Below are 14,557 nucleotides of genomic sequence, written 5' to 3'. Positions count from 1 at the left end.
CTAACCGGAGAGTCCTCTCATGCTCTGTAATCCACTGAGGTGGGGAGAAGCGCCGCCCTTTTTATCTTGAAGGTTTCCTGTCCTTGAAGGGCGGATCCCCTCTCTAGTTGTGCCGTCATGGTTTCCAAAAAAACACATTACCGGTAAGTAATATATGTATTTTCCTCTGATTGTTCCTCTTCTGATTTTGGCTTGCAAATACTGATGTAAAATACTGACCAAATACTGAACGTGTGAACGTGGTCTAAGACTTTTTTTTTTTTTATACAAACTGATAAACTGTAGTGTTGAGCGAGCATGCTCAACACTGCTCGGTACTCGCCCGAGCATCACGCTACTCGGGATGTTCGGCGAGCACCGAGCATTTCGGGGTTACTCGGGCGGGAGCTCGGGTCTCCGCCCTGCATGTTTGGCGCTCTTTACAGAGCCAATGAACATGCAGGGATTGCCAGCCAGTCAATGTAATGCTGCAGCCATGATGGTTGTGGGCATTAGTGATTGGCTGGCCGCACAGCGTCACCTCGAGTATTTAAAACCGGGCGCCGCCATCTTGGACACAGTCGCTCCAGATTAGACAGTGTAGGGACAGCGCTGCTGAGCTAGGGAGAGATTTTTTTTCTGCGAAATAGTTAGTGTAGGGTCTGTAAAGGCTGCCAGAACAAACAAAACAAACAGTCCTTCTCAGGACTAATAGCCATCCCAGATATCAGGCAGGCAGGCTGTATAGGAGACGCAGTGGTTATACCAGCAAACTCTGCATTACAGTCCTGTGTGCTCCGGTTTCTGAAATTGCTGGACTTAGCTCCCGCTCTCGGGGGCCAGTAAAAATCTTTTTTTTTTTTCCTCCTTCACACTGTACAAATACCCGTCTTATTAACCTATTGGTGTCGTCGTCGTTATCCCCCCCCCCCCCCCCCCAACCCCCTCCCAAAAAAAAAAAAAAAAACAACAACCCAGTTTGAGTGTGTCGCTCACTGTTCAGCCGCAAATCTATATTTTTAAAAAAGTCTGGTATACCCCAGTAAGCAATAACTGGTTTTGCCATTCCACGGTAAAAAATCTCTATTCAGGTTTTGGTATTTTTTCCGTAAAGAAAAACAGTAATAGTTTCTCTCTGATTGTTCAGATTGTTTAAAAGAGTCTGGTGTAGGCCAGAGAAATAGAACTTTGGTTTTCCTCTTCCACGGTTCTAATCTACTTTATATGACCCTTTTTCCATTGATAGTGCGAGTGTAAGCTATTTTACTTCCTTTACAATGGGCAAGGCGTGTGGCAAGGGACGTGGAACTGGACGTTCTGGTGATGGTGCATGCAGAGGACGGGGCCGTGGCCAAGGTGAAAATGTGCCACAACCAACAGCCACATCTTCTCGCTCCCACTTCTTGACCTAATTACTAGGGAAGCACAGAACAACACCAGTATTGTGAACTGATCAGTGTGAACAGGTTATTAATTGGATAGCAGACAATACTTCCAGTTACCTGGGCACCACCACCTCCGGCCTGTCTTCCACACGGTCAACTCTTAGTAGCCGTGAGTCTCGACCGCATACTCCTCCTCACCCTGATGCTCCTTCCTCCCACCATGCCGAGTGTCGTCAGACAGCAATTGATCCCACACTTGGACACTCTGAAGAGCTGTTCACTGGTCCATTTCCATATTTGTGCCCCTCGCCTGCTCCCTTTGAAGTGGTGGAAGAGGAGATCCCATGTAGCGATGCCCAAATATTTGAACAGCCACGACCACAGGAAGTCGACGCTGGCAATTTGTCACAAGAGGTGGACGATGACGAGACACAATTGCCAGGAAGTGAGGAGAAGGACCGTGGTGCAGAAGTGGAAGAGGAGGAGGTGGTGGATGATCTAGTAACTGACCCAACGTGGCAGGAGGACATGCAGAGTGAGGCCAGCAGCACACAGGGGGAGGGAGGCAGAGTACCCAACAGGCAGGAAGAAGCAGTGTGGTGGCCGCAGACAGAAGGCGGGCAACCGTTCCCCGTAACACCAACACGAGGGACGTTGCCAGTACAAGCGGTAGGTCTTACAGAGTCTGGAATTTTTTTTAAAGACTCTGCTGATAACAGCAAAAAGGCCATTTGTACCACCTTCCATGCCAGCATCAGCAGGGGTGACAAAACTACCAGCCTGACCACCACCAGCATGATCAGGCACATGGCAGCAAAGCACCCGACTTTGTGGGGCGAAACCCAGGATCCACGACCAGTGTCAGCGGGTGTCACCACTGCTTCTTCCGCTGTTGTGTGTGCAAGGCAATCCCCTGTCCATAGTGCATGTAAAGATGCCCCCTCCTCTGTCTTCACTTGTTATGGCGGTTTCTCAAGAAGCAGCATCAACGTCCACGTCCCGCCGCAGCGTTCAATTGTCCATATCCCAGACCTTTGAACGAAAGCGGAAATTCGCAGCTAACGCCCCATAGGCCACAGTCCTAATTTCGCACATTTCACGACTGCTTGCGTTGGAAATGCTGCCTTTTAGGCTGGAGACTGAATCCTTCCGCTACCAAGGGACAGCCACCGCCATAAGGTTCTCTGTCCCCAGCCGACACTATTTTGCCCCGTGTGCCATCCCCGCACTACACAAGCACGTGTCCCAAAACATCTGCCGTGCCCTCAACAACGCAGTTACTGGGAGAGTCCAACGGACACGTGGACAAGTGCTTGTGACGAGGGATGGTACATCTCCCTGACGGCACACTGGGTAAACATAGTGGAAGCCGGGACCCAGTCGGACCTTGGGACGGAACACATCCTCCCCACACCGAGGATTGCGGGCCCTATGTCAGTCAGAGTTGCCCCCACAGTGTACAGCTCCTGCGTATCATCCTCCTCATGTTCAGCCTCCAACTCCGATATCACCACATCAGTTACAAGCTGGAAGCACTGCAGTACTGCCCCAGCCAAGTGGCAACAGGCTGTGCTGAAACTCATAAGCTTAGGTGATAAACCTCACACTGCTTGTAAGTTGTGGACAGCTGTGAAAGAGCAGGCAGATCTGTGGCTGAGACCGCTGAACCTACATCCAGGCATGGTCGTGTGTGACAATGGCCGTAACCTGGTGGCGGCTCTGAGGCAAGGCGAGATCACACATGTACCATGCCTGGCTCATGTGCTTAACCTCGTGGTTCAGCTTTTTCTTAAATCATACCCCGAGTTGCCAGATCTGCTTGTGAAAGTGCGCCGCCTGTCAGCTCATTTTCGCAAGTCGACTACAGCTTCCGCCACCCTTGCTGTGTTGCAGCACCGTTTGCAGCTTCCGGCACACCGACTGGTGTGTGATGTCCCCACACGTTGGAACTCTACCCTCCACATGTTGCAAAGGATTTGTGAGCAGAAGAGCGCAGTTGTGGAGTACCAGCTGCAACAAGGCCTTCGATATTCTGGTCAGACTCCACACATAAGACCTCAGGAGTGGACCTGGATGGCTGATATATGTACCATCCTGACAAACTTTGAGGAGGCCACCAAGATGGTGAGTGGCGATGACGCCATCATTAGTGTCAGCATCCCACTTGTCTGTCTTTTGCAACGCTCTCTGCAGAGAATTAAAGAGGAGGCATTGCAGCCAGAGTATGATGAGATGGATCAAGAAGCCGTAGTGGGCAATTACACACAGCCCAGCCTGATCTCATCCCAACGTGCATTGGGGGACGATGAGGGAGAGGAGGAAGAACAGGAGCTGGTATCATGCGCTGTGGACGGTAGTACCTGTGCAAGTGTCATACCGTCGGTTCAGCGTGGGTGGCCTTTGGACAGGGAGGAGGAGGAGGAGAGCATGGTCAGTCGTCATCTTGGTGAGGACACGGAAATCTTGCCCGTTACCAGTCTGGCACGCATGGCTGACTTTGTTACGCTGCCTTAACCGTGACCCTCGCGTTGTCAAAATGTTGGGTGACAGTCATTACTGGTTGGTGACACTTTTAGACCCCCGCTACAAGGAGAACTTTCACCCTCTTATTCCTGAGGTGGAGAGGTCTACAAAAATGGGCCAGTACCAAAAGGCCCTTGCTGCAGAACTGTTAAAGTTCCCATCTGAACACGCTAGCGGCAGAGGTCACAGTTCGTTGTTGCCCAACCAAGGCGTACATGCGAGAGAGATGCAACTCCAATCCAGCGGAGGGACAGTTTTCTCAGACCCTCCCTTCGGACAGACCCTGAGGCGCGGGGTACTCTCACAAGGAGTGGAAAGTTTCAAAAGATGGTGAGGGAGTACCTTGCCGACCGTACCAGCGTCCTCCGTGATTCCTCTGTGCCTTTTAATTATTGGGTATCCAAGCTGGACACTTGGAATGAACTCGCTATGTACGCCTTGGAGGTCCTGGCCTACCCTGCTGCTAGCGTGTTATCGGAGCGTGTTTTTAGTGCCGCTGGAGGAATTATAACAGATAAGCGCACTCGCCTGTCAACTGACAATGCTGACAAGCTGACCCTTATCAAATGAACAAGGGCTGGATTGGGCCAGACTTCTCATCACCACCAAATGACAGCAGAGTAACATAAAGTCAAATCCACTGTGTTATTTCGGGAGGTGTATTCACATGCACCGCTTCACACCCACACATGGGGTATACGCTTCCTCATTTCGGATGTTTTATGTTCTTCTCCTTATCCTCAGCCTCCACCACCACTATACCACCAGGGTGACCGTGGTCCGTGTTGCTATTATTGAAAGTTCCTTCCAGCAAAGACTGTGGGAGACCCACTCCCCAATAGTGGGAATAATTTTAAGATGCTGAACTGTATGGCTCTTGTAAGGGGCATAAAAAGCGTCTTGTTATATCACTCTGACCTCCACGTCTCTTGTAAGGGGCATTAAAAGCGTCTTGTTAAGCTACTGGGACCTCCACCACTTTACCGAGGGGCATTAAAAGCATCTTGTTAAGCTACTGGGACCTTCACGTCTCTTCAAAGGGGCATTAAAAGCGTCTTCTTAAGCCACTTTGAACTCCACAGCTCTTCCAAGGGGCATTGAAATGTTGTTTTTAATTACCTCTAACCTCCACGAGTCTTCCAACGGGCATTTCATTTCCTCCTAATTTTAGTCAGCTTTTGCTTTTCAATGCAAAGGCGAAAACTAAGGGAGAGACACTCCCCAATAATGGGTAGAAGGTTTTTAGTATGCTGTAATCCACGTCTGTTTCAAGGGGCATTGCAGTTCCTCATAATTTTTGGAAAGCCTTCCATTCACTGCTTAGGCCAACAGTGTACAGGAGACCCAGTTGCTATAAATGGGAAAAAAAGGTTTAGTTAAGGTCCTCTGACCTCCATGTCACTTCCAAGGGGCATTGGAGTGCCTCAAAATTTTTGGTAGGCATTGCACTCACTGTATGCAATATAACTGTGTAGCCGAACCACTCCTTTTGTTACAGAAACATCCTACAAGACATATGTGGTTGACTGGCCTGATATTGATGTGACTGGTCTCTGTTCCTCCTGCTCTTTCTCCTTTGCCACCACCTCATCCATCATTTATCACCTGAAGCTTTGTTTTAACGGGAGTCGTAGAACTGGGATAGTAGCAGGAAAACATCCAGCAATCCTCAGAGGAGGTAGGATATGCGCAAATACGCTGACCACCTCAGGCCTAGCCGCTACTACATACATGCGCTTGCATTCCTTGAAAACAAAGCAGATGCTAACTTCTATCATCCTCTTCATGCTCCTCACCTTGGCACTCTCAACTCCCCTGATGGAGAAGCCAGGGCCCACCGGAGGAGTGTAGTTCTCTGGTGGGCTCGTCCAATGCTGCTCTAAAACAGGCCAGTCTAAGAAGTGTGTGGGGATGTTTGGAGAAATAGGGGCGGCTGGGGACCGTGTGTGGACACCCGGCCGCGGGGCGGCTGGGGACCGAGCGTGGACACCCAGCCGTCGGGCGGCTGTGGACTGAGTATGGATACCTCGCTGCCCAAGCAGCCATGAGGTAGTGGCCAGCTTCGGCCTCCACATGCCTAAAAGGCCCAATTTCAAGTGCAAGTAAGCTAGCAGTATGGTATTGCAGCCTGGGGGTGGCAGGCTGCATACTTGCGCTTGCATTGCAAGAAATGGAGGTACAATTGAACACTGCCCTGGGACAAGGACTTGCACGGGGATAGTTGCAAGTCTGCATCTTCTGATGCGGCAAGGCTGACTTCTGATGGGCACACTTTTTGCAGTGACCTGGGAGTCAGAGATGGTTCCAGGAGTCTTCCCCATGCTGTCCCCATGTCTTTTCAGCACTGTATGCATGTGTCACACAGCACATGGCCAGATAAGGTTGTAAAATGTTAAAATGACATTTCCCGGTGAATGCATTTGTCACTGTTGAAAGCAATACAAAAGTGCAAAAACGCATAAAAAATGCTACTTGTGAACATAGCCCAAGGTGTGGAGGAGTATTTTTGTTTTTGGTTATTTTACCTTATACACAAGTCTTTACCCTGGAAAAGAAATTCCTTAACATATTTCACAGGAAAACAGTTTCACTTTCATTTTTGAACGTTTTATTGTGAGCCTGTAAAAGTGGCTTAATACCTCTGACCACGTTGTTGACAACAGTGACCTGGGGGTCAGAAATGCTTCCTGGGGCGATCCCCATGTCATTTGAGCACTGTCACTATCGTTTTGGGCACTTTTTAGGCTTTCTATAGACTGCCGGGGGTGCCGCCGCAAAAATGCTCGGGTCTCCCATAGACTAACATTGGGCTCGTTGCTCGGGTCGAGCACCCGAGTATCACAGTGAGCTCGGCCCGAGCTTCGAGCACCCGAGCATTTTAGTGCTCGCTCAACACTAGTAAACTGTTTTTAAACTTCCTGCAAGCGTATTAATTTTGCAGCATTTTCGGAAGGTCACAAGAGACACTGGAATATTCTGTATAACAATATAAATATTTGATTACAGCCCAGTTTTTACTGTTACTGGTGCTCACATATCTGGCCAAAATATGTATTTAAAAATTAATACATTTCTTACAATAACAGCTGATGTGGGTCCTTATAGAGCCAGCAGCTCCCCTGCCATCAGCGAGCGTCTTGTCCTGGCAGATAGTGTCCTTCTGGTCTGTGCTGAGACCTTGACTTACCAGGAGACGCAGCCAAGTGATCGAGCAGACCCAGCATTATTCCTTGCATGGACAGCAGCACATGCAGGGTGGGGGCCCTGCAACGTCACTGCAGTATATTAGAAACTCCTGATGTTTGATACATACGTTTTTGTTGTTGTTTGCTTTTCTTGTTTGTTTTTTTTACCCACTTTTTGCTTAGAATTATATAAAAAAAGTATGTATGTGTATATATATATATATATATATATATATATATATATATATATATATATATATATAATATATAATATATATATATAATATATAATATATATATATATATATATATAATATATATATATATATATATAATATATATATATATATATATTAGTACAGACCAAAAGTTTGGACACACCTCATTTAAAGATTTTTCTGTATTTTCATGACTGAAAATTGTACATTCACACTGAAGGCATCAAAACTATGAATTAACACATGTGGAATTATATGCTAAACAAAAAAGTGTGAAACAACTGAAAATATGCCTTATATTCTAGGTTCTTCAAAGTAGCCACCTTTTGCTTTGACTGCTTTGCACACTCTTGGCATTTTCTTGATGAGCTTCAAGAGGTAGTCACCGGAAATGGTTTTCACTTCACAGGTGTGCCCTGTCAGGTTTAATAAGTGGGATTTCTTGCCTTATAAATGGGGTTGGGACCATCAATTGTGTTGTGCAAAAGTCAGGTGGATACACAGCTGATAGTCCTACTGAATAGACTGTTAGCTGCTTTTTTCTTGCCATAATACAAATTCTAAGTAAAGAAAAACGAGTGGCCATCATTACTTTAAGAAATGAAGGTCAGTCAGTCCGAAAAATTGGGCAAACTTTGAATGTGTCCCCAAGTCCAGTTGCAAAAACCATCAAGCGATACAAAGAAACTGGCTCACATGAGGACCGCCCCAGGAAAGGGAGACCAAGAGTCACCTCTGCTTCTGAGGATAAGTTTATCCGAGTCACCAGCCTCAGAAATCGCAGGTTAAAGGCCCCGTCACACTAAGCGATGCAGCAGCGATCCCGACAACGATACGACCTGTCAGGGATCGTTGCTGCATCGCTAATACATCGCTGGTGAGCTGTCAAACAGGCAGGCTCACCAGCGATCAGGGGAGCAGCGATATCGTGGAAAGAATCGTTCCACGATGTCCTGCTCCCGTTACCAGCCTGCTGCAAGCAGGAGCAGGCTGGTAACTATGGTAAACATCGGTTACTAAGTGCGCGTGTGCCCCTAGTAACCTGCTGTTTACCATGGATACCACTCTGCTACGGTGCGCGGGAGCCTCCGCGCACCGTAGCAGAGTGGTATCCATGGTAAACAGCGGGTTACTAAGTGCGCGCGTGCCCCTAGTAACCCGATGTTTACCATAGTTACCAGCCAGATCGTTGGTCCCGCTGGTCACACACAGCGATGTGTGCTGGCCAGCGGGAGGCCAACGACCAAAAAATGGTCCAGGACACTTTGCAACGATCAGCGACCTCACAGCAGGGGCCTGATCGTTGCAAAGTGTCACACACAGCGACATCGTTGGTGAGGTCGCTGGTGAGTCACCAAAACCGTGACACAGCAGCGATCTCGCTAGCGATATCGCTATGTGAGACATGGGCTTAACAGCAGCTCAGATTAGAGACCAGGTCAATGCCATACAGAGTTCTAGCAGCAGACACATCTCTTCAACAACTGTTAAGAGGAGACTTTATGCAGCAGGCCTTCATGGTAAAATAGCTGCTAGGAAACCACTGCTAAGGACAGGCAACAAGCAGAAGAGACTTGTTTGGGCTAAAGAACACAAGGAATGGACATTAGACCAGTGGAAATCTGTGCTTTGGTCTGATGAGTCCAAATTTGAGATCTTTTGTTCCAACCACCGTGTCTTTGTGCAACGCAGAAAAGGTGAACAGATGGACTCTACATGCCTGGTTCCCACCGTGAAGCATGGAGGAGGAGGTGTGATGGTGTGGGGGTGCTTTGCTGGTGACACTGTTGGGGATTTATTCAAAATTGAAGGCATACTGATCCAGCATGGCTACCACAGCATCTTGCAGCGGCATGCTATTCCATCCGGTTTTGTTTTAGTTGGACCATCATTTATTTTTCAACGGACAATGACCCCAAACACACCTCCAGGCTGTGTAAGGGCTATTTGACCTAGAAGGAGAGCGATGGGGTGCTACGCCAGATGACCTGGCCTCCACAGTCACCAGACCTGAACCCAATCGAGATGGTTTGGGGTGAGCTGGACCGCAGAGTGAAGGCAAAAGGGCCAACAAGTGCTAAGCATCTCTGGGAACTCCTTCAAGATTGTTGGAAGACCATTTCCGGTGACTACCTCTTGAAGCTCATCAAGAGAATGCCAAGAGTGTGCAAAGCGGTCATCAAAGCAAAAGGTGGCTACTTTGAAGAACCTAGAATATAAGACATATTTTCAGTTGTTTCACACTTTTTTGTTATATAATTCCACATGTGTTAATTCACAGTTTTGATGCCTTCAGTGTGAATGTACTATTTTTACACACACATGCATGCATGCATGCATACATACATACATACATACATACATACATACATACATACATACATACATACATACATACAGGGTGGTCCAAAAGTTGGTGGACAGAAGTGTAAAAGAATGTTCATGTGCTGAGATAATCTTATAAATGTTTCCCTGCTGTGTACTGTGTAATGGCTGCGTCTGACCGTGCAGGAACATGGTCTGATCATACCACAGCTCCTAGGCAGGCGAGGGGGGCGAGCAAAAGAGTATACAGATATTATAGCAGGGGATCACAGCTGATTCTTTCTGTGAGGTAAAACCTTTCCCTGCCTGTTTTTAAACAATGTTTTTCTTTCAAATAAAGAATCAGCTGTGATCCCATCCTGTAATGTCTGTATACTCTTTCTTCCTCCCCTGCCCAGGAGCTGTGGTATGATCAGACCATGTTCCTGTACGGTCAGACACAGCCATTACACAGTACACAGCAGGGGAACATTCATAAGATTATCTCAGCACTTTCTGTCCACCTACTTTTGGACCGCCCTGTGTGTGTATATGTGTGTGTGAGTGTGTGTGTATATGTATATGTATATATATATATATATATATATATATATATATATATATATATATATATATATATATATATATATATATATATATATATATATATATATATATATATATATATATATATATATATATTTATATTACACTGCTCAAAAAAATAAAGGGAACACTCAAACGCATTCTAGATCTGAATGAAATATTCTCATTGAATACTTTGTTCTGTACAAAGTTGAATGTGCTGACGACAAAATCGCACAAAAATCATCAGTGGAAATCAAATTTATTAACCAATGGAGGCCTGGATTTGGAGTCACCCCTTAAATTAAAGTGGAAAAACACACTACAGGCTGATCCAACTTTGATGTAATGTCCTTAAAACAAGTCAAAATGAGGCTCAGTATTGTGTGTGGCCTCCACGTGCCTGTATAACCTCCCTACAATGCCTGGGCATGCTCCTGATGAGGTTGCGGATGGTCTCCTGTGGGATCTCCTCCCAGACCTGGACTAAAGCATCCACCAACTCCTGGACAGTCTGTGGTGCAAAGTGACATTGGTGGATGGAGCGAGACATGATGTCCCAGATGTGCTCAATCGGATTCAGGTCTGGGGAACGGGCGGGCCAGTCCATAGCTTCAATGCCTTCATCTTGCAGGAACTGCTGACACACTCCAGCCACATGAGGTCTGGCATTGTCGTGCATTAGGGGGAACCCAGGGCCAACCGCACCAGCATATGGTCTTATAAAGGGTCTGTGGATTTCATCTTGGCACCTAATGGCAGTCAGGCTACCTCTGGCAAGCACATGGAGAGCTGTGCGGCCCTCCAAAGAAATGCCACCCCACACCATTACTGACCCACTGCCAAACTGGTCATGCTGAAGGATGTTGCAGGCAGATCGCTCTCCACGGCGTCTCCAGACTCTGTCACGTCTGTCACATGTGCTCAGTGTGAACCTGCTTTCATCTGTGAAGAGCACAGGGCGCCAGTGGCGACTTTGCCAATCCTGGTGTTCTGTGGCAAATGCCAAGCGTACTGCACGGTGTTGGGCTGTGAGCACAACCCCCATCTGTGGACGTCGGGCCCTCATACCACCCTCATGGAGTCGGTTTCTAACCGTTTGTGCAGATACATGCACATTTGTGGCCTGCTGGAGGTCATTTTGCAGGGCTCTGGCAGTGCTCCTTCTGTTCCTCCTTGCACAAAGGTAGAGGTAGCGGTCCTGCTGCTGGTTTGTTGCCCTCCTACAGCCCCCTCCACGTCTCCTGGTGTACTGGCCTGTCTCCTGGTAGCGCCTCCAGCCTCTGGACACTACGCTGACAGACACAGCAAACCTTGCCACAGCTCGCATTGATGTGCCATCCTGGATGAGCTGCACTATCTAAGCAACTTCTGTGGGTTGTAGAGTCCGTCTCATGCTACCACGAGTGTGAAAACACAACCAACATTCAAAAGTGACCAAAACATCAGCCAGAAAGCATTGGTACTGAGATGTGGTCTGTGGTCCCCACCTGCAGAACCACTTCTTTATTCAGTGTGTCTTGATAATTGCCAATAATTTCCATCTATTGTCTATTCCATTTGCACAGCAGCATGTGAAATTGATTGTCAATCAGTGTTGCTTCCTAAGTGGACAGTTTGATTACACAGAAGTTTGATTTACTTGGAGTTATATTCTGTTGTTTAAGTGTTCCCTTTATTTTTTTGAGCTGTGTGTGTGTGTGTGTGTGTGTGTGTGTATAATATTATATTATATTTTGCTCGGACGAGTGGCATCTGTGCAGTATTTTTTTTTTTTTTTTCTTTTAACTTGTATCGATTAAATTAGTGAGTGGCATCCAAGTGGAAGCCACCTGATCAATGGTCAGGTCACTCCTTTTAACTGTTATGTGTTTGGAAACCTGAATTGGATAAAAGAAGCTGAAAAGTCAGAGCCCTATGTTCGGCAAGTCCTTTTTACTTTGCAGTGCATCTGTTCAATCCATTTTAGAGTTTGTGTTGCGGAGCGTGCCTGCCTAAAAAAAAAGAAATGTCCACCTACCCTACAGTGACTTCTTCATTTTGTGTTTTTGCAATCACAAACTTTTTTTGGGGGGGCAATATATGCTATTATATACTGTATGCGAATTAATAAAGCAGCAATGCTCACTTTAGCGAAGGCAGAGTTGGACATTGTCATGTTAAAGGATATGTTTCCATCTATTTTGATTTAACGTAACGGTATCCACAAAAAGAAAATATAAGGAAAAATGTATCAGCTCACCATCCCATACAGAGATTCGAATATCCTTAAAATGATGCTCAGAAGGAGCCAGGGCCGGTGTCCTCAGGTGGATGAAAACCAAATAGAAAAGGATGGGAATCCAGCGCCGTAGAAATTTAGGTTAAAGAATTCTAAATTCTTTATGTAATAAACATGATGCAAAAAATTAAAAACATGCAAGGGAAAAAAGCATGCGGACTACTAGGAGTCCTTAGTCCTAGAAATTGTAACTTAGTTTTTCATGCACCTTACGTGACACATAGAAATGCTAAGTGCAACACGAAGGGAAGAGGGGGAGGAAGCCCAAACACTAGGGAAAGGGGGAGTGGAGACCCCTGGGCAGATCTGATATCACTCTGCCTACCCTACCATCCCTATACACTTTCCACACGTATCGACAGCAGGAACCTAAGCCCTGAATGTCCATAGAGCTTGGCCCTTGATAGGGAGGGGACAGGGTGAGCACTAGTCAAGCCCCACTACAAACTAAAGACAACAAGGTAGACAAACAAAGGGGATACTTAGCTTGAGCAGACACCAGAGAGAGAACGCCTACTGTCCTCCAGGGGCACAAGAGCAGAAACTAGCCAACTGCTAGTGCTCCAAGCCTACACAGAGGTACATAGAACTATCACTGGCAACTTTCTGGAGAAACTGAGACTATTTAACTACCAAGCAAGGGTGTGTCAATCAGCAGCAGAAGGTGGAGGTCGCTGCTGGGTCCTAAAGGAAGAAGGATGTAACAATACTACAGAGATGAGGGATTCAAGAAGTCTTCTGCAATGCCAAGCGCAGTGACCTACTACAGCCAGCTCCAGAGCGACTGTCTGTCACACCTGATACACCCCGTGACACTATGACTAAGGACTCCTAGTAGTCCAAAACATTTAAGAGACTATTTACATGCTTTTTTTTTTTTCCCTTGCATGTGTTTTTTTTTTTGTTTTGTTTTTTGTTTTTTTTCCCCATCACGTTGACTATTTAAATAATAATTTATAATTCTTTAACCTAAATTTTCTACTGTGCTGGTTTCTCATCCTTTTCTGTTTTTGGTTTTCATCCAAAAACTGAGCCATGGTAATCTTTACTTTTTAATTGTTTTCATTTAAAGGGTTATTTCTATCTTGCAAAGTGTAATGTTAAGGTATTTGATTCTGCGTATTGATGCTCAATAGTCTTTTTTGCCATCTAGCTGCATCAGTAAACACAATCATTTGTTTAATCCATATAGTTAACAATCATTCATTGTCAAAATTGGCCCTTTTGTTCAACCTTTTATATGTATCCATGGTTACGACTGCTAGCGAACAGTCACTATATAAGTGGTCGTAACCATGGATACCTAAGCTACTGCAATGCCCTGCACATGGGGTAAGCAACACTGCGAATCCAAAGAACTATACTACATTTCTAATTGGAGATATTTACTAATATTATTATTACACCTACTACATATTGGGATAGGATCTTGGAGATAGGAATACCTCTTTAGGGGTGCCGTTAGACCAGGGCTGTGAAGGCAGTATAAAATGGACCGACTTCATCTCCTAAAATATATAATAAATTGGGTACAGTAGTTCAATACAGTTTGTGGGGAATATTTTTTTCATAAGAATTTGGGAATGTTATGAAATGTCCTATTCCTGATCTAAGGGTCTAGACTTTTAGCTGAGATGAATCTGTGCTACAGTAAATTTATCACTTAAACATGAGCCATGTATGAGGGAGTCGGAGTCGTGGAAATTGAGGAGTCGGAGGTTCGGCTTACCGACTCCACAGCCCTTCGTTAGCGTACAGATACCTACTCAAGTTCTGTCCCGATTGACCAAATCTGGTAAGTGTACATCTGCCACTAAATTGATCTGCTGTCCTTTAAAAGTCTGTCTAATATCTGGGAGACCACTACAACAAATAGGAAGGTACTATTTTAAGACGAGTACAACAGATTAGGTACAGTAGATGAGAATGTTTCTTGGTGTAAATGGATAACTTGAGCACAATATCACCTGTAAGATCAGTCTGATTAGTCAGAAATCTGGGTGTGTAATCCCAATCTTCACATGGTAAAAAACCCGTAGTTGTCTAGAAATTGAATGCCAAATGAGGCACAATAAATAATTGTGCATACAGTTTCTT

The 14,557-nt window shown here is 45.9% G+C and overlaps 1 protein-coding gene across 2 annotated transcripts in view; it reads left to right on the top strand.

Annotated features, from left to right (window-relative positions):
* BARD1 (BRCA1 associated RING domain 1) overlaps window positions 1-14,557 on the top strand; it is a 62,209-nt gene that overhangs the window by 19,979 nt on the left and 27,673 nt on the right. The window lies entirely within an intron of this gene.

The sequence above is a fragment of the Phyllobates terribilis genome, unplaced genomic scaffold (genome assembly GCF_046119375.1).
Source record: "Phyllobates terribilis strain yellow unplaced genomic scaffold, ASM4611937v1 Scaffold_9__5_contigs__length_417890890, whole genome shotgun sequence".
Lineage (NCBI taxonomy): Eukaryota > Metazoa > Chordata > Amphibia > Anura > Dendrobatidae > Phyllobates > Phyllobates terribilis.
This window is presented reverse-complemented; position numbering and strand designations above follow the sequence as displayed.